Source organism: Trachemys scripta, chromosome 1 (genome assembly GCF_013100865.1).
Source record: "Trachemys scripta elegans isolate TJP31775 chromosome 1, CAS_Tse_1.0, whole genome shotgun sequence".
NCBI classification, from domain to species: Eukaryota; Metazoa; Chordata; order Testudines; family Emydidae; genus Trachemys; species Trachemys scripta.
The window spans coordinates 244,250,416-244,275,527 of record NC_048298.1 but is presented as its reverse complement, the minus strand read 5'-3'; positions in this window follow the sequence as shown (position 1 = coordinate 244,275,527).

Here is a 25,112-nt window from a genome sequence, read left to right as displayed (position 1 = left end):
TGTTCTCTCTCATTGCATTTCCCTCGCAGGAGAGCTGCAGTTAGTCCATATCTGACTAAATTTGCTTGGCCACTCAAAGGCTACATCTCCCCAAATTGTTTTGGGTAGCCTCTACTACAGCTTTTCAGTTTCAACAATGGCCTCCTTATAATGTTAATTCACACTTTTTCTTGTCAGGGCCAGAAAGCCTTTTGTCTGCTATACAATACTCCATACCTATCTTGTTCTCTAGATTAGAAAGCGTTCTGTAATATTCTACAGTTTTGTTCACAAGAGATTCTCAAGAGCTGCTTTTTTTTTTTTTTTTTTTTGGTAATCTAAGTGGATTTGCAGAGCCCCTGGAGTTTGCTTTGTTCTTGGATGGATTAAAAAAATCTCAAAATGAGATACAATCAAAGTTTCACCGTGATTCCACATCAAAACTGAAGTTCATGGTATTTTACTTCAAATTGATGAACTGGACTTGTACTATTTGAAATTGGGTCATGGTTCACTCAAAAGAGCTTATATTTGTCCAAAGGTTTGTGAATCTTAGTGATTATTTTTAACATGATCCAAGTTTGTATTGAAACATGAAACCAGGCACATTTTACAAGATTTTGGGTTACATGTTGAACATTTCTCACAGCTCTAATTCCATTTAAGCTGTTCTACCATTTTGATACAAATTATTTAGCAATTCATATTATTTTATTCTGGGGAAGACCGAGAGGCTCCTGAAGCCTCACTTGCATGGAGTTCTGCTGACTTCTCTTCTATCATTCCTCCTATTCAGTGTATTATATATGAGGCTGGATGAAATGAAGTGAAGTGCTATCACTGTTTCTTCTGACGTAAATTGTATAGTCACTCTGTTTTCCCAGTGTGTGGTGTTTAGATGCTGCTTGTAATTATTAGAACTGGGAGCACTGGCTGTTGGGAATCTGAAAGGACAGGAAACAGGAAGGAGGGGGGAGGAGTTGAGGAGGCTGGGAGAGTTACAGAGTGTGCAGCTACAGCTTGGAAAAGAGACTTCCACTGTAAATAAAGTTCTGTTGAAGTTGTTAATACTTTGCCTGGTAGATACAACATTCTGGCGACGAGGATGGATCTTCTGCCTGAACCCACCTGCACCCTTTCTGCAAAGCCCAGGTGAGCCTCCAATTGCTTTTACTGCCTGGATCCATATGTTTGAGACTTATCTGCTTGCAATCAGTGCTACAGAGATTTCTGAAGTAAGAAAGCGTGCTCTGTTAATCCACTGCCTTGGAGCAGAAGGGCAGTGTATATTTTACACTTTTCCCCTTGCAGATGATAAATCTGAGACTGCACTCACTGCATTAAAGAACTTTTTTGTGCCAAAAGTGAATGTAGTAGCTAATTGCTACAGATTTCGCCAGCATGAGCAGAAACCAGGGGAGACTATAATGTAGTATATGGCTTCCCCGAGGAGTCTGATTGTAACTTGTGACTTTGGGAATATGGCAGATGAGATGATTAGAGACCAGCTCATTGAGAAAACAACAATGCTTCATGTAAGAGAACACTTACTTCTAGAACCACAACTTACACTAGAAAAAGCAATAACCATTGCTACTCAGATTGAGTCAGCTACAGCTGAAGCCAAAATAATGAGCCAGGGTACAAGAGGCCCAGTCCAGGCTGTGACTCCTTTGCAGAAAAGTTCACTATCACTGCAGACAAACAATTGCAAAAGGAAAACTAATGAAAAGCCACTGAATCAGTGAATGCAAAATACAGTAAAAGCATGCTTTCGCTGTGGATCCCCACAACATCTTGCAAGCTACAAGGATGTCCAGCAAAAGTAGCTCAGTGCAATCATTGCAAAAAGATTGGGCATTTTGCTAAAGTATGTCACAGTAGCCAGTTCAATCAACAGATGTATGCAGTTACAATACCAGATGTTACTGTGCTGAGTGTAGACAAAATCACTACTGCACATATTCCAGAATAGATAAAGTGCACTGTAAATGTTTCTGCCATACCCTCAAGCAAATCACACTCTATTCAGCTAATGTTGGACACTGGCTCAGCAGTATCTATACTACCTGATTCCATCTATTTGCATTACTTTAAAGATGTGCCTCTTACTGAACCCAAACTTCACTTGGTATGCTATTTGAAAAACCATATTCCAGTACATGGCTGCCTGCCAGCAATACTTACTTTTGGTGATCACTGTGTAACTGCAGAGTTCTACATTGTCCACAAAGGCACTGCTATCCTTGGCAGAGATTTATTAGCTGCTTTAAATCTCAGGGTAGTTAATGGACGAATCGATCTTCCTCAGCAAAGCACTCTTGCGGTACACACACCAGTTTCAGCTGGGACCCAACTCCAGGTTGAGGAGAAAGTTGGCTGTGCTAATGGGTTTCTGCATAAAGTTAAAATACGGAATAATGTGTTGCCTGTACGACAGAGATTACGGCGCTTACCATTTTCAGTCAGGGAAGCTGTTTCAGAGGAACTTAGAAAACTTGTTCAAAAGGACATTATTGAAGCGATTAACTCCTCGGAATGGGTTTCACCTATATTAGTGACGCAGAAGAAGGGTGGAGACATTCGCCTTTGTGTGGACTTAAGGGAGCCAAATAAAGCTATTGTGATTGACAGCCATCCTCTTCCTCACATAGAGGAAGTATTTGCAGAACTCCGTGGAGCAAAGATGTTTTCTACTCTTGATTTGCAGAGCGCATACCACCAGGTTATGTTGCATGAAGATAGCAGAGACCTCACAGCATTTATTACACATGAGGGACTATTTCGTTTTAAACGTGTTCCATAAGGTCTCGCATCAGCCCCAAGTGCCTTTCAAAAAATGTCATTGATTCTGAAGAATCAACATGGAGTTCAGTGCTATTTGGATGATATTATTGTGTTTGGAAATACTACTGAGGAGCATGACAATAACCTGCAGTCTGTACTAAGCTGCATCAGGAAAGCAGGCCTCAAGCTCAATAGGTCCAAATGCAAATTTAGACAAACTGAACTCTCCTTTCTGGGGCATAAAATTTCACAGGCTGCACTAAAACCTGATCAAGATCATATCCTGGCAATTTCAAACGCTCCTCCTCCAACAGATTTGCAAACCTTACGTTCCTTCTTGGGTCTTACCTCCTGGTATGCAAAATTCATTCCCAATTATGCTTCTGTCATTGAACCATTACGAGAATTACTACGGAGAAGTTCAACCTTAGTGTGGACAACGGATGCACAAGTTAGTTTCGAAAGGGTGAAAGACTTGATTGTACATAGTCCAGTACTTGCATTATTCAGTCCCGCATTGCCCACAATTGTAACTACTGATGCTTCTGATTATGGACTTGAGGCTGTCCTCACACAACTTCATGAGGACAACACTGAGAGGACTGTTGCATTTGCTTCAAGGATACTAAGTAATGCTGAGAGAAAATATTCTACAGTTGAAAAAGAAGCACTTGCTTGTGTCTGGGCTACTGAAAAATGGAGAACTTACCTGTGGGGCTGCACGTTCAAGTTGCACACAGACCATAGCCCTTTGACAACGTTGCTCACCACAAAAGGACTGGGAAGAGCAGGATATTGTATTGCTAGATGGTCTGCAAGACTACTCTCTTTCAATTATGAACTGGAATATAAGCCTGGAAATGAAAATGTGGTAGCTGATTGCCTTTCTCGCCTGCCTTTGCCTTCACCAGATGGTCCACCAGAGGGTGAGGATGTAGTAGTTGCGCTTATTACAAGCACTCTTACTGCAGTTACATGAGAACAATTTCAAGCTGCTTGTTCAGCGTGTTCAATTCAACAAAAACTATGGGAATTTCTGACAAAGAGTTGGCCCAGTAACCCTAAAAACCTTGACCCAGTTTTGCTGCCTTATTTTAGAGTTCAGGATGAACTTCCTTTGCTCGATGGCTGTGTGCTACGAGGTACACACTGGCTACTTGTGCCAGAAGAATTACCATCAAAACTCATACACCTGGCACACGATACTCATTAAGGAATTGTCAGAACCAAACAATGACTATGGGATCTGTATTGGTGGCCAGGGATGGACTCTCAAACTGAAGCACTCATAAAATCCTGTGTCACTTGCCAAATGCATGATAAGACAGCAGTGACATGTAACCCTCCATTACAGCCTGTTCCTCTTCCTGAATCTGCATGGGAAAAAGTGGTGATTGACATTGTAGGACCCTTTGACACTGCTCCAATTGCTTTCACAGACAAACAGCGGGGTCCTAAGGAACCAAAGTTTGAGTGTGATTCCTTTGTTAGAATACGAAAACCTGGAATCTTATGCAAAGGGGACCATAAATTCACAGCTCCTCTTAAAATTATAGAGAAGAAGGGACCTTACACCTATCGACTTTCTGATGGGCAGGTATGGAATGCTTCTTATCTTGCACCTGCCTATGCACCAAGAGGAGATTATGCCAATACCCAGTCTGCATTGGATGACTTCACTGTAGAACCAACACAACAAGACATTGCACTGGAACCGGGGCTTGAGAGACGGCCTGTCAGACTCAGACGACCACCTGCCTGGACTAAAGACTATGTAGTATCTACAGTGTTTTCAGTGTAATATTCCTGCCAACAGTATAGTGTCTTGTTTCATATTTGTTCCTGGGGTTAGAACAACAATGTTTATTTTAATTTGGAAAGTTTCTTAAGAGAGGAGGGAATGTGGTGTTTAGATGCTGCCTGTAATTATTAGAACTGGGAGCACTGGCTGTTGGGAGTCTGAAATGACTGGAAACAGGAAGGACAGGGGAGGAGTTGAGGAGGCTGGGAGAGTTACAGAGTGTGCAGCTACAGTTTGGAAAAGAGACTTCCACTGTAAATAAAGTTCTGTTGAAGTTGTTAATACTTTGCCTGGTAGATACAACACAGTGCCTGGCCAAGACTGCATCTGGGATGAGAGCTAACTGGATGAAGCTCAATTTAAATTGATCTATCATAATACTGGATTAGAAGAAACAAACGAAGAAAATAGATGGGGTCCTATTGTAACTTACCTTCACACTCTTCAGTTCTACTGGCTTCTTGGAAGCTTCTTCATGTTTAAGTAGTAGCAATGGCCAAGACTGCTTTTTAAGAACATTTTTGTAGAGCTACAATCTTTCCTACCAGATGTAGAGCTCACCACTGATAACCAAACATTTGCCACCACCAGAGAGGGTTGTTTCTATGTAGGCTATACAGAACAACCCTTAAGGGCCATTTGGGAACTTAATACACTTGCAGAATGCAGCTGCACACTTACTTAAGAGGTGATTCACACACAGAGAATGCTACGCCTGTGTTCTAGAAACCACACTGACTCCCACGTTGATTCCAGGTGCAGTTTAAACTTTTATCTATAAAGCTGCTTAGTGGTTTGGGGCTCTGGTTGTCTTAGAGACTGCCACCTCTGTTTGTGTGCATTAATATTAACTGGGATGCTCAAAACTAGAGCTTGACAGAACATTTTTTGAATCTTGGGAAAAAATGAAAAGTTTGAGATTTTTTCCATCCGATTTCTTTCCCAATAATCAAAAGCTATACTCAAGCTGACAGCTCTTAGACAAGTGTGTGTCTGGAATTCTCCTCAGAATTTTCTTCTCATCTACTATTGACCCAGTCCAAGTTTCTTGGACTGCTGAACATTTTGTAAGGCCTATATTTTCTCATGCTTTTACTTAGGCACTGGAGTGGATGGGGAGGACCTTTAGTTGTTTTGGATATTTTTACTGTATTACATTAAATTTAGATTATTAACATTGGCCAAGTTCTTTTTTAAATGGGTGCCTAACTTTAGGAGTCTAAGTCCATATTTAGCCATCTAAATAAGTGGCTTGATGTTCAAGAGTAAAAAGCACCCAGCTTAGTTTCCTATTTTTGTAGGGGAAAAATAAATAAATGGAGTTCTAAAAATATACGTGTTGAAGCAATAACAAATGCATTTTTCCTGCTACAAAATAACATGAATAACGGTGGATTCAGTTGCATGTTGGGTTTTCAACGAGGTTACATCAAGACTGTAGGAAAACTCTAGAGCTATGAAAAAGCATTTTCTTTTTATTTATAAATTAGACTAGCTACAGTTATAACTGGCACATGTCATTTTCTTTGAAATAGAAATATATGTATGCATATGTTGCACCATTTTACAAACTGTTTCAATGAATTGCATTGGTGAAGAATACACATTCTTGAAGAAAAGGGAAACAACTTTAGTTTAAAAAACACATTAAGGGAAATCAGAATCATTACCTTTATAGAGCAGTTATCTGTGGTACTTACAAAAAAGAGACATTGATCCTGAACAATGGGGGGAGGGATAGTTCAGTGGTTTAAGCATTGTCCTGCTAAACCCAGTGTTGTGAGTTCAATCCTTGAGGGGGCCACTTAGGGATCTGGGGCAAAATTGGTACTTGGTCCTGCTAGTGAAGGTATGGTGCTGGACTCAATGACCTTCCAGTTCTAGAAGATAGGATATCTCCATTATTTTTAAAAATATATATATAATTTAATTTTAATTTTTTTTTTAATTTAAACACTTGTGATGGACCACAGTTGAAAGTTATGCCTTAATAACAAGAACAGGATTGGACCAATACACATCGAGGAGGAAGGTTTGAACTCCAGATTTCCAGGCCATGTTGTCCCATGTATTTGTATGCTTGCTTTCAATAAGAACTTCTACTTAAATCTATCCTTTACCACTTTATGACTATGCACACTTTTAAAAGATATTATTAACTGTCTTTGCAATATAGTACAGTGACTCATGTGAGAATGAGTACAACATAGCTAAATGTAGAAAGTACAGGTAATGCATAGGTGGCACTGATTGTTCATTGTTCAGATTTATAGACAGCAGGGTGTGTATAGTCATGGTTCTGAGTCATATGTTTTCTTACCTGAGTCAGGCAACCTGATGATAGATAATCTACTAAGGCTTATTTTGGCAACGAACCACATGATTCTGTGGGTTACGTGCTGGAGAATGTAGCAGCTACAAACCCTGACTCCACCATCTATGCCAAACTAAAATGCCCTACTTGGTACACTACAGTCATTTACAAAACAATAGCCCTACACTTAAGATCAGCAAACACTAAAAAGATAGTATGATCTAAGGTCAGGATGGGTAGGAGTCACATACCCTACCTTGGGAAAAAACATAAATTAGAAACAGAAAACTATATTCTGATGTGGTTGGCTATATACTTTTCAGTGGGTGCTAAGCATAAAAGTGAAATTGTAAAAAGTTGGAAATGTAATCTTAATTTCAAACTGCAAGAACTATAGTTTGGAAAAGCTCAATGTACATTTCCATGGGCCATGGTACCTTCATACAAATGTTGGGATAGTACTGTTTTATCTCCCACCATGGTACCCATAGATTTTTAAACCCTTTTAATGAGACTTTATAACAATGTGCATGGCAAAGTTTGTTTTCTCTTGAATCATCATAAATTGATTAATATATAAATGTATACAGCTCAGTTCTGTAGTAAACATGAACAAATGTCAACCTTTCTCAATACCTTATTTAATACAAACTGGATTGTATAGCTCTATTACTAAGAGGGGGGGGAAGTGATTGAACTTACTGTAGACTAGATTTAAAACACCAAGAAAGTAAAGGTTTCAGAGTAGAGGCCGTGTTAGTCTATATCTGCAAAAAGAACATGAGTACTTGTGGCACCTTAGAGAAATTTATTAGTCTCTAAGGTGCCACAAGTACTCCTGTTCTTTTTTCAAGAAATTAAAGACTGAAAAATCCAAGCTTTAGGGCAGAGGCGATCCACCTTGTTTTGGACTGAGAGTGGTGCTGTCAAGTATCTCAGCCACAAAGAGCCATTGATTTACTGTGATGTGATTGACACTTTCAAGGCAGAAATTGCTTGAAATTCTTATGGAAATCTAAAATGTAGAAAAAGTAAACTCTCAAAATAAAGAGAAAAACTCAGAAATAGAAAATTAAAAAATCACATAGAATCCAAGTAATTTAATTTCTGTTTTAAACCCATAACTTGCATTTGAGCTATACTTCAATCTTATTCTATATGCTATCACTCTATATTTTAGAAAGATGTCAAGTCTTGATTTAAAGTGATGAAGAATGCACTGAGAATCCAGTTAATATATTACACTGAAAAGAGAGTAGGAAAAAATGGCACTATCTGGATCTCTTTTTACTGTGCCTCGATACAAACTTTGCTCAGTTCACAATGAAACAATATTCATTTAAGTAAAAAGTCTGTGAACTAACCTTGGAATTTTAAAGTCAAGCTGAATTCTCTTTTCCTCAATGTATCATCATCAGTAATAAAGTTCCTGCAGGACAAATTATATTCTCACTGACACTTATGCAGCCCCTAACTGGGATATTAAGATCTCTTTATTTACCTATGATTATATACATGGGTTCCCAAGATGCCATTTTTATAGTTACATTTGAGATCTGAATCATAATTCAAGCTGTGGAATGTCAATTTCTTCTTTGGGTTTATTAGTTTCTGGGAAAGTATCTGATAGGGCAAAATAGCTTTGAAACCTGAATACATGACTTAAAAGGATCCTGGGGAGATACTGTTATGGGACACCAGAAAACACAGTGGAAAGAAGCATGACAGGAGACAAAACATTAGAAGGTACTATTAGAGATAAAGATGAATAATGCATAATTCATTGATTGTATTTGAGGAGTGGAGTAGCGAAAGACAGCAAATTAGAACTTGAACAAAGTTCAGTTTGGTAAAGAAAAATGTTGCATTTAGATGGACTATTTGGGCCCAAAGAGTCAAAAGTGTTAACAAGATCCAACATTAAACAGTGTTATTAAACCTGCTTAGTACCATGGCAAACACACCATTAAACATCATTTTATTATTTTATTAAATATACAGAAAAGGAAAGACAGTTAAAGCATTTGAAGTGTAAAGTATTAAGTAAGGCTTTCATTTTAACAACATCCCTTGTTCCCTTTTCCTTTAGCTTGAGAATTTTTAGATGAAAAAGCCTCTTGATAGTCTCTGAGATGGTATTAAATATGTCCTTTTTGAGGAAAAGAGAAGAAGTTAGTTGAACTGGGCTGGAGCAGTTGTTGAAGTCTGATCCAGTTTCCTAGAAGACAAAGCAAGACACACATACGCACACACACACACACACACACAAAGGGGGTTGGGTGACAAAGATAGAAAATTGACTTTCTGTTTATGGTGCTGATTCATGTGCAACCTCACTCCTGGAAAACTATAGGCACAGCACATAGTATGATCAGCCACTCTGAGACCTGGCACACTTGTACCACCATTGGGCTCTTTAGAGCAGTGCCTCATTTTGGTCACAGGCTTACAGCAGTATTGCCAAATAAACAGTCTTGGTTAGTTAAGCTAGCCTCTTATTATACAGAAGGCAAAAAAAGAGAGAGAAGAAATAAAATAGGGAAGGATAAGGGGTGGACAGAGACAAAGTCTCACATCCCAGGTGGAGTTTGGGATATAGCCAAAACTGGTGAAGGTAGTAATGTCATCTGGCTCCCTCTCTTTGGCCTAATCTGGTCAGGACATCTTTTACAATGATAATCATAAAGGCGTGGGGTCTCGAGTGATGGAGGGGGTGGCAACCATGATGGTGAAGCTCACTCCAGTAGTCACTGTTTCTCCCAAAGTATTTTTCTTTAAGGACCCCAAAAGGGAGCAATGGATTGAATAGCCTGTCCTCTCATTATTTAGACCACAAATTAGGCCTAGTTTCCAACACACCCATTTTGTTTCACTGATTTCTGGTTACACATTTCTCTCGTTTACCTAGCATGATCTTAACATCTTCACTAGCCTCTGTATATCCTTTTTAATTCCCAGGTTAGCTTTTCCTGCATCCACTTCCTTACTTCTCGGAGAGGCACTAATGATCTGCCAGTTGGGACCCACTCAAACAGCTCCCACAATAGTCCAGGTTGAAACTATACTTCTGATTTTAACTTTCCCTTGGAATAAGACTCTCATTGAAACATTGTCTTAAATATGAACCTAGGAAATGAATATCACTATCGATTACAATAGACACCATTACCAAAAATATGTCCTCATTCTTCCATGGCTGTATATCACAAAGATGAAGGTTTGCCTTAGTATGCCACCTTGGTACGGTTCTTGAATTTAATCACAGATTCCCTGGTCATTTAACCTCTCTGTGCCTTGGTTTCCCATGTATAAAGTTAAGAAAAGATTTATCTTTTAGGAAATTTACATGTTTATGCATTCCTCTCTTTAATATGGTTTGAAATCCTTGGAAAATACTATATATACATATGCAAAAGGGGAAGCAGAGATCGTAGTTTCCCTAGATTTATAATTAATAGAAAATTAAAGTTCAAGAAAAAAAGATAACATTCATCTATAAAAGCTGAACTTTCAAATAGATGGAAGAGCCATAGGTAGCGGGATGTGCAATACATTTTGCATCACCCAACATATTGACGAGAATGTGCAGAATAATTTGCTGAAGTAAAATGTTGGCTCTTGGCAAAAGTAATTGAAACCTTTAATATAGGGTGATGGACTCCGAACACAAGAACTAAAGAACAAGGCCAAGAAGTCACTGGTTGACTGGTTTGCTGCTGGTTCTGGTGAAGTGTTCCCGCAGGTTCCTGTTTATGTAGCATAAACAAACCTGTAGGTGCCTTCAGCTGTAACTATACTGTTATTATGCAATCATCTGGGATTACGAGATCCAATTTTGCCAATAAACCTCAAGTAGGACATATGGAAGAATGAAAAGTTACTGGAAAAGACAAGAAAGTCTGCAGCATTACAAGATTTACATGATTGCAACAACTAAGGCTAATTAACATGGGATGGAGAAGCGTTATAGGGGTTTTGGTTGAAGTGTTTTAAAATTCACATAATTAGTTATGACTGGTCCAATCTACTTAGCACTTTTTGGTCTTGTCAATTAAGGACAAAAAGACAATCCTTATGAAATGGAAAAATTGGATTTGTACCTGTAGAGTCAATATCTTTCTCCCCTACTGATAGATTGTCTCACATGTGTATTAAAGAAGTTAAATACTCTAGAAGTGTATGCAGAAAATTGCATACTCAGAAAGAGCAGCCAGGCTGAAATCCTTTGATATTTCCCCTTTCTAAGGTTGCTAAAGCTCTGTTGGGCCAACGCTTTGAGAGGACCAATGGCAAATTGCTCCCAACATTGGATAGCCCTGTCAGAAAAGGAGAGGAAGGGATGCCTAGGAATATTCCAGTGCAGGAAGCATTAATCATTTTATCCACAAGCAGATGTGACTTCATGTGCTGGGAGGAGCGTGACATTTTGCTAATGAGATGCCCAGACAGTGGAGGCTGGTGACATACAAGCAAACTGTATTTCAAAATCATTTTAGCTTAAAGGGCTAGTTTCTTTCCTCGCCCCATATATTCTTACTACCTGGTAAATTTCTAGCAATATTCACCAAATGTAGAGTGAGCTGCATATAACCATTTTTTCATTAAATTCTGAGATAGGAGGAAAAGTAAGGGTGTAAAATACCCAATTAAAAATAGAAAATGAAACATGTTAATGTTTCAGGTTTTGATTATGACTTCTCTCTCCAGAAGAGCCATTTATCCCAATGTGATCTTCTGTTAAATACTCCATCATAATTTCCAGTTGAAACCACGTCACTTTGTAATGAGGACAAACTAATGAGCTGTGATTTCTTTGCTAATCGACCTTACACAATACTTAAACTTTGATATACAGTAGCATCCTGTTTCAAAGTTACAAATGTAACACATCAGGAAATGTCAGTTAATCTAATTTAAACAAATATTTAAGCTCTGATTCTACCCTAACAAGTTTAGTGCTGGTCTAACTCTACTGACTTTAGAGTTATTCCTTACTTGCACTGGGGCAGGAATGAAAAATCAGGCCTAATTATTCCACAGTACTAATATGTGCTCTCCAGACAGAACATCTCTGTGTATGCCTCTGATTATTAAAGAAAATTGCTAGCTACAGTAAAAGTGATTTAATATGCTCAGAGTTACACTGCAGTTCGATTCTCAATTAACCGCAAACTGATGAAACTTTTTGCAACGTGGTTCATTTTGATTTTAAATCCAAGACAGCACATATACATGCATATATAAATGGTGCTGAGAATGACTCAATATGTAAAAGCATACTTTTAAATCTCTGGAGAGTTGCATGTATACACATTAGCTTTGATTAGAATAGCTTGAGAACCTAAAAGAAATAATTTTAGGTTCTTGGTAATTAAACTAAATTGTGCATAGTAGAAAAATAGAATTCTAGACATGAAGAATCAGCTGTTTATAAACTCAACATTTTAAGACACGGCTGATTTGTGTCTGCCCCTCTGCCATGTACATTGGCCAAACTGGACAGTCTCTATGCAAAAGAATAAATGGACACAAATCAGGCATCAAGAATTATAACATTCAAAAACCAGTGTGAGAACACTTCAATCTGCGTGGACACTCAATAACAGACTTAAAAGTGGCAATTATTAAACAAAACAAAAAAAAGCTTCAAAAACAGACTCCAACGAGAAACTGCAGAACTGGAATTAATTTGCAAATTGGACACCATCAAGTTAGGCCTGAATAAAGACTGGGAGTGGGTGGGTCACTACAAAAAGTAATTTCCCTCTGCTGATACTCACACCTTCTTGTCAGCTGTTTGAAATGGGCCACCTTGATTGCATTGACCTCATTAGCACTACAAAAGTGATTTTCCCTCCCTTGGTATTCACCCTTCTTGTTAACTGTTGAGAATAGGTCACTTCCACCTTAATTGAATTGGCTCATTAGCACTGACTCCCCACTTGGTAAGGCTACTCCCATCTTTTCATGTGCTGTGTATTTATACCTGCCTACTGTATTTTACACTCCATGCATCTGATGAAGTGGGTTTTAGCCCACGAAATTTGTTAGTCTCTAAGGTGCCACAAGGACCCCTCATTGTTTTGACTTCACATAAGAGTTTATAAAGATATAGAGAGGAGAAAAATTGGAGAACTGCAGCTGCCCCAGGAGAGTGGTCTCTTATATAAAAGGTGTTGGAAACTTCTATTGGCCTGAGAGCAAAGGCAATTCAATTAATTTATTTTAAATTTCAAATGGTGCCCAGATCCACCATCTCCATATCCTACATTGTTTTCCCCAATCAAGTTACAAAATAGCTAAGTAGTCTTTTAGTAGCAATGCCTCTCTACCAATACACATACATACAAACTCCTCATAACATAAACATAATTAATTTCTATTAAGCTAAGCCAAAGTTCTTTCTGCCAAAAGCTCAAACAAACATAAGTCCTAGATTGTCCTGAAGTTAATTAAACTTGGATTCTGGTGGGCCATTGGCAGAAGCAAATTTTAGAGAGATATGCCCTCTCCTGAGAACAACCACAGAAAGTTTAACTTAAAGAATCAACAAGATGAATGGCACAGTAGATCCTAATTCCGTTAGAAACATAGGGAGAAAGGTGATCTCCTAGGTCAGGGATCGGCAAGCTTTGGCACGCAGCCCATCAGAGAAATCCGCTGGTGGGCCGGGACAGTTTGTTTACCTGCAGCGTCCACAAGTTCAGCTGATCGCAGCTCCCACTGGCTGCGGTTTGCCGTTCCAGGTCAATGGGGGCTGCAGGAAGCGGCGGCTAGCACAACCCGCGGCCTGCGCCACTTCCCACAGCCCCCATTGACCTGGAACGGCGAACTGCTGCCAGTGGGATCGGTCAAACCTGTGGATGCTGCAGGTAAACAAACCATCGTGGCCCACCAGAGGATTTCCCTGACGGGCCACATGCCAAAGGTTGCTGATTGCTGTCCTAGCTAACTGTACAAACTCACAACCTGTATAAACAGATAAGGAAAGGTACTGTGCTACTGTGATATAGAAGAATCAAGGAATAGTGATGGATCCAATGTGACCATCAGTTACCCAACCATATTGGCAAAGCTAGGTCATATATCAAGATACACTCTCAACACCCTTACACAGATGTTTCCACCTTCCTATCAGACCATCTTATCTGTATTTACCCTGACTCAGTCTGCTCCCTTTCACTTCCCCTTTAGTGAAAAAGAGAAGTTGAAGCATAGTATGGACACTGAGCAAAGCGCAGCTCAGGATTTACAGGTTGGAAAACTGACGACAAAGGGGGATATGACAGAGGTATATGAAATCATGAATGAGGTGCTGAAAGTGAATAAGAAGTGTTATTTACACCTTCACACAACACAAGAATCAGGTGATCACCCAATGAAATTAATAGACAGCAGGTTTAAAACAAACAAAAGTAGTATTTCTTCACGCAACACAGAGTCAACCTGTGGAACTCATTGCCACGATATGTTGTGAAGCCCACAACTATAAATGGATTAAAAAAAAGAATTAGATAAGTTCATGGAGAATAGGTCCATCAATGGCTATGAGCCAAGATGGTCAGGGATGCAACCTCATGTTCTGGGTGTACCTAAGTTTCTGACTGCCAGATTCTGGGACTGCACAACAGGTGTGGATCACTTGATGATTGACCTGTTCTGTTGTTTCCATTTCAAACATCTGGCATTGACCACTGTTGGAAAAGAGAATACTGAGCTAGATAAACCATTGTCTAATCCAGTATGGCCATTCTTATATTCTTATGTTTATGTTCGTTTAATCATAGAATAATAGAACCATGGGCTTAGCGGAGACCACAAGGGTCATCTAGTCTAACCCCCTGCCAAGATGCAGGATTTGTTGTGTCTAAACAGCCTCCTTTTGAAAACCGCCAGTGAAGGAGCTTCCACAACCTCCCTAAAAAAGCGACAAAGAGTCCTGTGGCACCTTATAGACTAACAGACATATTGGAGCATAAGCTTTCGTGGGTGAATATCCACTTTGTCAGATGCATGTTGTGGAAATTTCCAGAGGCAGGTATAAATATGTAGGCAAGAATCAGTCTAGAGATAACGAGGTTAGTTCAATCAGGGAGGATGAGGCCCTCTTCTAGCAGTTGAGGTGTGAACACCAAGGGAGGAGAGACTGCTTTTGTAGTTGGCTAGCCATTCACAGTCTTTGTTTAATCCTGAGCTGATGGTGTCAAATTTGCAAATGAACTGAAGCTCAGCAGTTTCTCTTTGAAGTCTGGTCCTGAAGTTTTTGTTTCTTTGTTTGTTTTTGTTTTTGTTTTTGTTTTTAGCAAAAAAAAAGGGCCTATAAGAGGGCCTCATCCTCCCTGATTGAACTAACCTCGTTATCTCTAGACTGATTCTTGCCTACATATTTATACCTGCCTCTGGAAATTTCCACTACATGCATCTGACAAAGTGGATATTCACCCACGAAAGCTTATGCTCCAATATGTCTGTTAGTCTATAAGGTGCCACAGGACTCTTTGTCGCTTTTTACAGATCCAGACTAACATGGCTACCCCTCTGATACTTGACACGACCTCCCTAGGCAGTCTGTTCCATTGTCCTACAGTTTTTACAGTTAGGAAGTTTTTCCTGAGATTTAATCTAAATCTGTTACACTGTAGTTTGAACCCATTGCCTGTTGTCTTGCCCTCTATGGCAAAAGAGAACAACTTTTCTTCATATTTTTATGGCAGACTTCAAATATTTGAAGACTGCTATCATGTCCCCCCTTAATCTCCTCTTTTACAAACTAAACCCCATTACTTCAGCCTTTGCTCATATGGCTTGCATTCCATCCCTTTGATCATCTTTGTCACTTGCCGCTGAATGCTTTCCAGTTTCTCTACATCCTTTCTATACATTGGTAACCAAAATTGGACACAGTACACCAGCGCTGAGGCCTAACCAGTGCTGAGTAGAGCGGTACTATCACTGTGACTTGCATACTATGCCTCTGTTAATGCAACTAAAATTGCATATTTTGTTTGCAACAGCATCACATTATTAACTCATGTTAATGTTGTGATCCACCACAACTCCCAACTCCTTCTCAGCAGTGCTGCTGCTAAGGCAGTTGTCCCCCATTCTGTATTTGTGCATTTGGTATTTCTTTTTTAAGTGTAGGCCTTACATTTGTCTTTGTTGAATTTCATTTTGTTCTCCCATTGGAACCCCATTCTCCAATTTATCAAAATCCCTTTGAATTTTAGGTCTATCCTCCAAAGTATTGGCAACCCCCTCTAGCTTTGTGCCATCTGCATATTTGATCAGTATGCTCACTGAACCTACATTCAGGTCATTAATAAATATCTCAAGTGGGGTTCCACAGGGATCTGTTCTGGGTCAGACCCAGAACAGATCCCTGTGGAACCCCACTTGAGATGTCCTTCCAATCTCACATTCCATTAACAGCTGCTCTTTGTTTGCGGGTGGTTTAACTCATTATGTACCCACTTCATGGTAGTTCTCTCGAGCCCACACTTCTCCAGCTTACTTATCAGAATGTCATGTTGGACTGTGTCAAAAGTCTTGCTAAAGTTCAGGTATATTATGTCCACTGCACTCTCCCTATACACCAAACCAGTTACTCTGTCAAAGAAGTATCAGAGGGGTAGCCATGTTAGTCTGGATCTGTAAAAAGCAACAGAGAGTCCTGTGGCACCTTTAAGACTAACAGATGTATTGGAGCATAAGCTTTCGTGAGTGAATGCCCACTTAATCAGGTGCATGCATCCGACGAAGTGGGCATTCACCCACGAAAGCTTATGCTCTAATACATCTGTTCGTCTTAAAGGTGCCACAGGACTGTCTGTTGCTTCTGTCAAAGAAGGAAATCAAACTGTCTTGGCACGATTTGTTCTTAGTAAGTCCATGCTGGCTCCAGGTATTCGCCAATTGAATGTTTTATACCTTGCGCTAGGAGCTTCCCGGGTACTAAGTTCAGGCTGATTGGTCTATAGTTCCTCAGCTCCTCCATTTTCCCTCTTTTTAAAGATGAGCACTATGTTAGCCCTTCTCCAGTCTTCCGGGACCTCTCCTGTTATCCATGAGTTTGCAATCTGGGAATGAAGAATGAAAGAAAAAGAGTCAATTTGAACTTGAATATTGCACTGCTCTCCTATCATCCAGAACCCTACAAGTGTGCAGAAGATCAAACAGTTGAGTGATCTCATCAGTAAACATAAGACTAATAAAACAATAGTGACAGTGGTTTTAGGAGGGAGATGTAATACACAATTGATTTAAGGAAGTTTTAATTTTGATCTAAATAGGAATTTAGAATACCAGGGCCTTTCAAAGTTTTGTCCTAGGGAGATAGAGAGGCTGAAAGATGCTTTGGCGAGACAGTATTTTGGCAATTACTGGATTGTCTGAGGGAAGGGGTGAAATCTTGGGGGAGGTCTAGCATATAAAGGCATGTGATGGAGAAAGTGACTTTCTGAAGGTGGAAAAGGTTGCAGACATCCGGATCCTAGATGGCTAAAGCTTCTGTAATTATCTAGGAAAGTCTGACAAAAATCACTGCTGATCAGTGTTTCAACATTTCTTTTCCTTTCTACGTTTTTTTTATTCATTAATTCTCATTTTCATCTCTGTAATAGCTTAAGGGCAAATAAGAATATGTTTTCTTCTAGAACTATTTATTTATGCAAATCCTTAATGTCTGGTTTGTCAGCTATTTCACAAACTGCACATAAGTTTTATTCTAGCCCAAGATAATATAATCTCATCAAGTCATACAAGCAAATCAACAGTCAACCAAAGTGAATGATATCTTAAGTATAAATGGGGGAACATCCAAATTAGAGGGAGAAAGAGAATGAGGAACCTAGAGAAAACGTTAATTCAGAGCAAGATTGAGACTTTACATCCTGCCTGGAGAAAGGGATTGAATGTAAGTATGCAGTGCCAGGAGCATAGGGAAAACATGTGACTGTGTATGTCCATATCCCTGCTTAAACTATGTACAGTATAAAATATTGCTTATCTTTTTATATGCTATTATTGAAACCTGCACTTTGCATTCAAATATATTAGGAGTAGCATTACGTGGTTCACTTTTCCAGAAAGTGATTACTCACAGCTATGGTTTAAATAAATGAAACAAAGTATTGGTTTTAAAGTCAGTTTGCCATTGAGTTATGATTGATGGATAGTGATACCATGGTAATGGGTGTAAGAACCTGAAAAGGAGAAAAGAAAAGAAAAGAAATACATGTTTCTGTTAATAAAATTGTAAAACACATGAAGTCCTAAATCATTTAGGGGTCTTTATAGCAGAAAATATATGCTGCCTTCTACACTGCAGAAGCCCCAGCAGGTTTCACGCTCATTTTATCTATTCAACAAGAAATACAACCAGACCAAAACCAACTTTCACCAAGATTTAAAGTATGGCGTTCCAAACAAGTCTTGTGATGAAGACTATGTTTTTGTTTTGTTTTCTTAATATTCTGCCCGAAATTATCACTGACTGAGGAGAAACGTATTACTTTATAATGTTTAAATTCAAGATTAAAGGGGGAATATATTGATGAGACACTTAAATATCCACTTCCGTATATCATTAGGAATAAACTGCATCTGTACTGGACTAGTAAATTATTTCCTTACCCTTAGGAGTCTTCTTCTATCAGACAGAGGACACCGTCTTCCTTAGAATTTTTCCTGTAGATCTTAATTTTTTTTCTTATCTTGTTAAAGAAGGCTTTTGTCAGATTAGCAATGGCTCTTGCTTTCAATCAATCATAAAGGGCTTCGTTCTAGGGTAGATGTCAGTGATACATTTATGTCAACCGCTTTAGTGATACTCATCTCATGTTACTGATAATGGTTAACAAGGGCTGATCCTATGAACACTGATCAGAGGGGTAGCCGTGTTAGTCTGAATCTGTAAAAAGCAACAGAGGGTCCTGTGGCACCTTTGAGACTAACAGAAGTACTGGGAGCATAAGCTTTCGTGGGTCAGAACCTCACTTCTTGCATCTGAAGAAGTGAGGTTCTGACCCACGAAAGCTTATGCTCCCAGTACTTCCGTTAGTCTCAAAGGTGCCACTGGACCCTCTGTTGCTTCCTATGAACACTGTTATGCATAGCGTTTATTACCAGAAATCAGTGCTTACCTGTCAACTTCTTAAAATAAAACAGCAGAATTTAAATGTACATATTTTTAAGGCCTGCCTGATGGTGCAGTGGATTCTAACTCCTCTCTCTTGATGTGGGAGGAGGGTCTCCCTGCCCCCACTCCCCAAAAAAACCAACTACGCTATTTGGCTCTGTCTCCCCAGCACTTGAATTAGAACCCCCCACACACACACACATAAATCAATTCTCACCTCCCAACATGTCTCTTTGAAGGGTGGTATCTATTGATGATAGACATTCTGTTTTCTCCTGAGACAGCATCATGGGCTCATCACACACATGTCCCATGCCTGGGAATGACATCTCCATAAGGATCCTTTTCCCTTTCTCCCAGGCTTAGGGGAAAAAAGAGAAAGAGTGTAGGACTTCCCCTTCTCTCAGGATTGGAGGACAACAGCAGCAGGGGGGGGTTCTGCTTGTCCCTCTGAGGCTTTAGCGGGGTAGGGTGGGGACAGGAAGCAGCAGCGGTTACAGAACTAGTAGAAGTAGCAGGTCCCCAGTTTACACTCTCTGCACAGGGCTGAGTGTGTTAGGAGGGAGTAGTGACTGCTACACATACTGGTGTACCAAACTGTCCCTCAGCCCATACAGCAGCTCTGACTGGCAGCCCTTGAAGGCATGGAAATGCAGGAGGGCAGCCAAGCAGGAGGGGGATTTCTGTGTATACTAGCGTTTGCCCACCATAGACACCAAAAAGGGTTGAAAAGTCTGTAGTCTGTGCAGTAAACCTGTGGAGTTGTTAGGTTTGCAATAGGATATTGCCTGGTAGAAGGCACCACACCTGGCAGTGTTTTCAGGATCAGGCTCTTACATTGTAAGGAACTATTCTCCTATGAAACACGAATTTATTAATAAAATTGCTTGTTTCTATTCATTCTGACAAATATCTAGCATTATTCTTTGTTATGGCCATAGCCACAGGTATGCATGGCACTTTACAGACAAAGATGACAGGGCTGCTGTTTTAGTCCATATTTCATGACTGTGATTTCTTATTTATACTTCTTCTTTCCCCTTACACAATTATTCACCTTTTAAACCCATCCTTTACTACTTGATCTGAATAGCTTTTGCAGTTATCAAATGCTAGTTTCACCGTGGCATTTAATTACCTGCAAAAGCCATTTATTGCCACATATATAATCCTGAGCCATGAACATTATCCCTTAATTAAAGCCAACAACATCCAACATGTTGGCTGGCATATATAACACTCCTTAGGCACATGATTCACAACTCACTAGGACTGAAAATTTAAACTTTCAATGCCAACAAGAAATACATTTTTGTCACAGGATTCCCTCTACTGTCATCTAATCTTGCTATTACAGGAATTGCTTCCCATTTCCTTTGTATTCACAACACACCATCTTTGCCTAATTATAACACTGCCTGTTTTTAGGGAGAAGTCCTGCTCTATTATTCTGTGGCCAGAGAAGGCCCTGAAATACAGCAAAAGCTTAAGTCAGAATATGCAGTAATGCCAATACCTCTTAATAATCATCATGAATAGTAAAATTTCATTTTATTTTTTGTTTTTAAAAATGATTTTAGAAAGAGCTGGATGTGATGTTTAACAGGAGTCTGAATGTCTTGGAAAAAAACACAAAATAAAAACTGCAATTGAATAAGCATTTCAACATAACTGAATATCAGTATTACAGCATAAGGGAGAATAAAATATCAGAACGTAACAGTACTCCCACACTGAGTTACACAACATAGACAGTGTTTCTACCTGGCAAAATCAGTTAGGTGGGAGTTTAATCTTTATCTCATTTCACTATGCCCAATTTTATCAGCTACTTAAGGGAACAGGCAAAATTAAAAATAATTTCTGGAGACATTATTGTGGGAATAATTTGAACATTGATTATTTTTTCTGATTAAGTTCCATAGTCTCAGTGTATATGTTATTCTGCTGTCAATATAGCAGAGAATCAACCAGGTCTACTAACATTGTGAATGAAGTCTTTCCCCTATAAAGTCATGTTCCTAATTAATTATGCCCCTCAGCCACCATTAAAAGAACTGGGTTGTCAGTCTAACTGAAGGCCTCTGGAGGGCCAGCGTAGCACACTTTAGTGGCCAGAACTTCTGCTCCATTCCTACCATGTGAATGTATATTAGCTGCCTTGTCCTCTAAACGAGAGATGATCCAAAACTGGAATCTCAAATCTGAATCCAAAGAAATGTCAGATGCTGAACGGATACCAATGGGGAATCTGTTGGTCCAAACCTGACCCTACAATTTTAATTCTAATTTGTTTCCAAATACAGAAAGGGCACACTTTCCAATTTCACTTTAGATACAGATGAAGTTTCACAACATCGCCCCATGATATCAGATATCTCGAAGGTCAGCTGATGGTAAGGCTGTGTCTACACTACCACTTACGTCAGCAAAATTTATGTCATTCAAGGGTGTTCATATTCTACCCCCTGAGCGACATAAGTTATGACAGCATAAGCGCTAGTGTGCACAACACTATGTCAGCAGGAGAGCTTCTCCCACCATCATAGCTTTGGCTGATCACGGGAGTGGTTTTTTTATGCCGTCGGCATAGAACATGTTCACCATACCTGCTGGTACAGCTGCGCAGCTGCAGCACTGTAAATGTAGGCATGCCCTTAGCTTTCCACCATTCAGTATAGTATAATCATTATGAGATCATCTAATCTCATACAATTTCCACCATTTTGTTTTGAAATTTCTCAAGAACTATTCATGAGATGGCAGAATGACTCCTGATGCTTCTCCTGGAGGGTTTGGCTCTGCCCATTTCCCTGACACAGCACTGCCAAGCAGGCACTACTGAGACCCTGATAATTATTCCATATAATAGTTATATAATGAATTATCTATTGTTATAATGCACTTACTTATTATTTGTATTAGCACATTGTGGGAACTAGTGTAAGTGCTGTACAACACTCAGAGAGACAGAAGAACATACATTCCAGGATATTCTGGGCCTATAGATTATGTGAGCAATTTGTTGTAAGAATTCAATCACAGATATTAAAAATCCGAGTTCTGTTGGTTAGTTTTGATAGGACACAATCACTGATTGGACAAGATTTCGCTGGTTGCTGCTCTGACAAATTTTCCAAAAATACTTAATTAACTTTAGGAAGAACAAATAAATATGTACATATACATGCCCAAATCATTGTAATTTATTTATGTAGGGTATTTATTTTTGCAGACTCAATAATAAAAATAATGTACAGTTGTATTTTGGTGCCCCGGGCCCTGCTGCTTCCCCCACATTGCCCTGAGCTCCTTTCCGCAACCTCAACCCCAGGCTTAACCTGCTCCTTGCCTCTTGACCATGGCACCTGGTAAGGCTGGCCATCCTGAAGCCTGGCTGGAGCAGTGGGGAGGGCTGAAGCCCATAGCCCCACCACCCTGAGGGCTGGAAACCCAGAGCCCTCTGCCAGAGCTCCAAGGCTGAATCCCGCCACCGGAGTTCCTCAGCTGAAGCCCGTCACCGGAGCCTCTGGCTGAATCAGGAGAGCGGGGCTAATGCCTACCCATGAAGTCCCACAAGTAAAGCTGGGATGGGGGGGCTGAAGCCCTCCTCCTGAGCCTCTGGGTGCTGCAGGGAGGGCCCGCTGCTTTGCCTCTCCACCCCCCATCTCAGCCCAGGAGGCTGTCGTGGCCACAGGAAAAACCCCTGGTGGCTGCATATGGCCACAGTGGCTGCATTTGAGAAACATGGCACTAGATGGTCATGGTCATCCCTTCTGAATCCCCCTGTTCATTGTCTTCCTTCTTGGGTCATGTAGAATACACTAAGCTCTATATTGCTCTCAATTTGCGCATAACAGTTTCAGCTCTGGATTATGACAGTGACTACAATCATGACTACAATCAAATCTCACCCTTCAGGACTTCAGACGGTCACCTACAAGTTCCAGGAAGGATTTTTTTCTCCAATGCACAAGTGGCCAGATGTATTTCTCTTCTTGCCTTCCTCTGAAGCACCTAAGGATGGCCATAATTGGAAGACTAGTGCTCCAAGGTAATACAGAGCATCCTCTTTTCTAGAAGCTTGGCTCATGCATCTTGCTTACATATTCAGGGTCAAATTGATCACCAGATTTAAAGTTGGGAAGAACTTTTCTCCAGATCAGATTAGCAGAGACCATGTAGCAATTTATTCACCTGAGGACTGAAATGTGTTAGTCTAACTCAAGTTATTGGACCCACTATAGCAGCATCTGGGTGAGATTTAATGGTCCGTGATATGCAGGAAATGAGATTGGAAGACTTAAGAATCCCTTCTGGCATTAAATTCTATGAAAATAACAAATATTACTTAAGTTTCTGGTGTGGATTTTTGAGTGTGAGTTATTAGTTCAAATTTTGCTTTCTGAGAAAGATCTTTCTGTTGCTGTGAATGTTTGTGCCAATAAACACATTTACTAGAATATTTGTGAGAAGCAAAGAGATAAAAGACATAAATACATCTGAAACAAATTCAAATGTTTATGTAATCATATAATCACGGATTTTTTATTTAGGAGGCACTCAATTCTGTCCTGATCCTGAAATTAGGGGAATCTATCATTTTCTAACACCTACCTGTAATTTTTGATTCCATAGTAAAAATTCCTCTGTTTGCTTAAATTCTGGTGTTGTTAAGTTTTACATAATAATCATGCTTAAGTCTATTTATTCAAAAGGCAAAAACAGTCAGAAATGTTTCTTACAAACTGTGTCACAGGTGTAATAAATGTATCGGCTTATGCCTGCATTACATTTTTTTAAATATTTTTAATTTATTGATGCATTCTCACGAGTAATTATTTCAAAATAAACTCAACCTTAAACTGAGATGTCACTCTCAACTACAAAAAAAGTTTCTACAATTAAAAATTTGAACCTAATTAATCTTCAGCATAATTTCAATATGGTTCCTATGTACTTTATTCAGCAAAGGAATTTTAGGAGATGACATCATGTCTGAGAAATTGTCACACTATGCAGCAAAGATTCCTTGGCCAGTTAAAGTAGCTCTTTGAGGTGGTACCAGCACAGTCAGGCTGACAGAAAGTATAGTTGTCTACACATGGACATAATTTTTTTATTTTCCTTAGATGTAAAAACATTAAAGGAAACAGTTTGATAAACAGCGTAATGTAGACTACTATGTTATGAAAACAGTCTGATTCCCAATGCGCATATGGTACTCTTTGGTGGATTAGGAAAGAACAGTCTTATTGATACATTCACTGTGGTAGTCTGGCTGTTAGAGACTAAAAAAAAGGATAGTAGAAGATTAGCAACATGTATGATGGTGAAAATAAAATTTAACAAAAGGGTTGTTATGGCTGTCAGAAAAGACCAAACAATTCTTGATCCACACTGGTTAAAAGAGGTCTGCAAACAAAGTAGGATCATCCTTCATTTCAAACAGTCTTGTGATCAGACCGAAGTAAGATAGCAGCTGCTTAAATAGAGTTAACAAGCCAGACACTTCAATCCCAATAAAAAGCTACTGTACAGTATGTTGTGGCAGTTCATTTTTAAATGAAAGTCAGCTTTCCAGCTGCAAACAATTTATACCATCAAAACTTCCACAAAACCACTGAAATGTTAATGCTCACTTCAATGCGTGTGAAGAAACTAAGTACATATTTTTAGGTTACATTTAATAATTAAAAACTCTTTATGAACTTAGTTTTGCTCAGGCACATTTGTGCCAAGTAATATTTTTAGGTGATCACATTAATTTTTATTTGAAATCTGGTCAAATGCATGTTGAGTCACTGTGGGTTAAATGTTTTATATATATATACACACACATCAAGATCTGATATAAATTACAGTTGTTTTCAAAAGTTAACCAGACCTGTCAAGACTCCCATCTGCAACAGAAATATCCTATATTAGGGATTCAGCCTCTGTTTTTCACCAGTCTTCCAGATCCACCTGTCCAAGCCATGCTGAAGAGGTCAAATCCAGCATCTGAGGTATGCTCTGCAGGCAGCGCAACAAAGTGAATTGCACAAGTCTGGTAAATTTCACATTACTAACCTGCAGCTTAACTGTAAAGT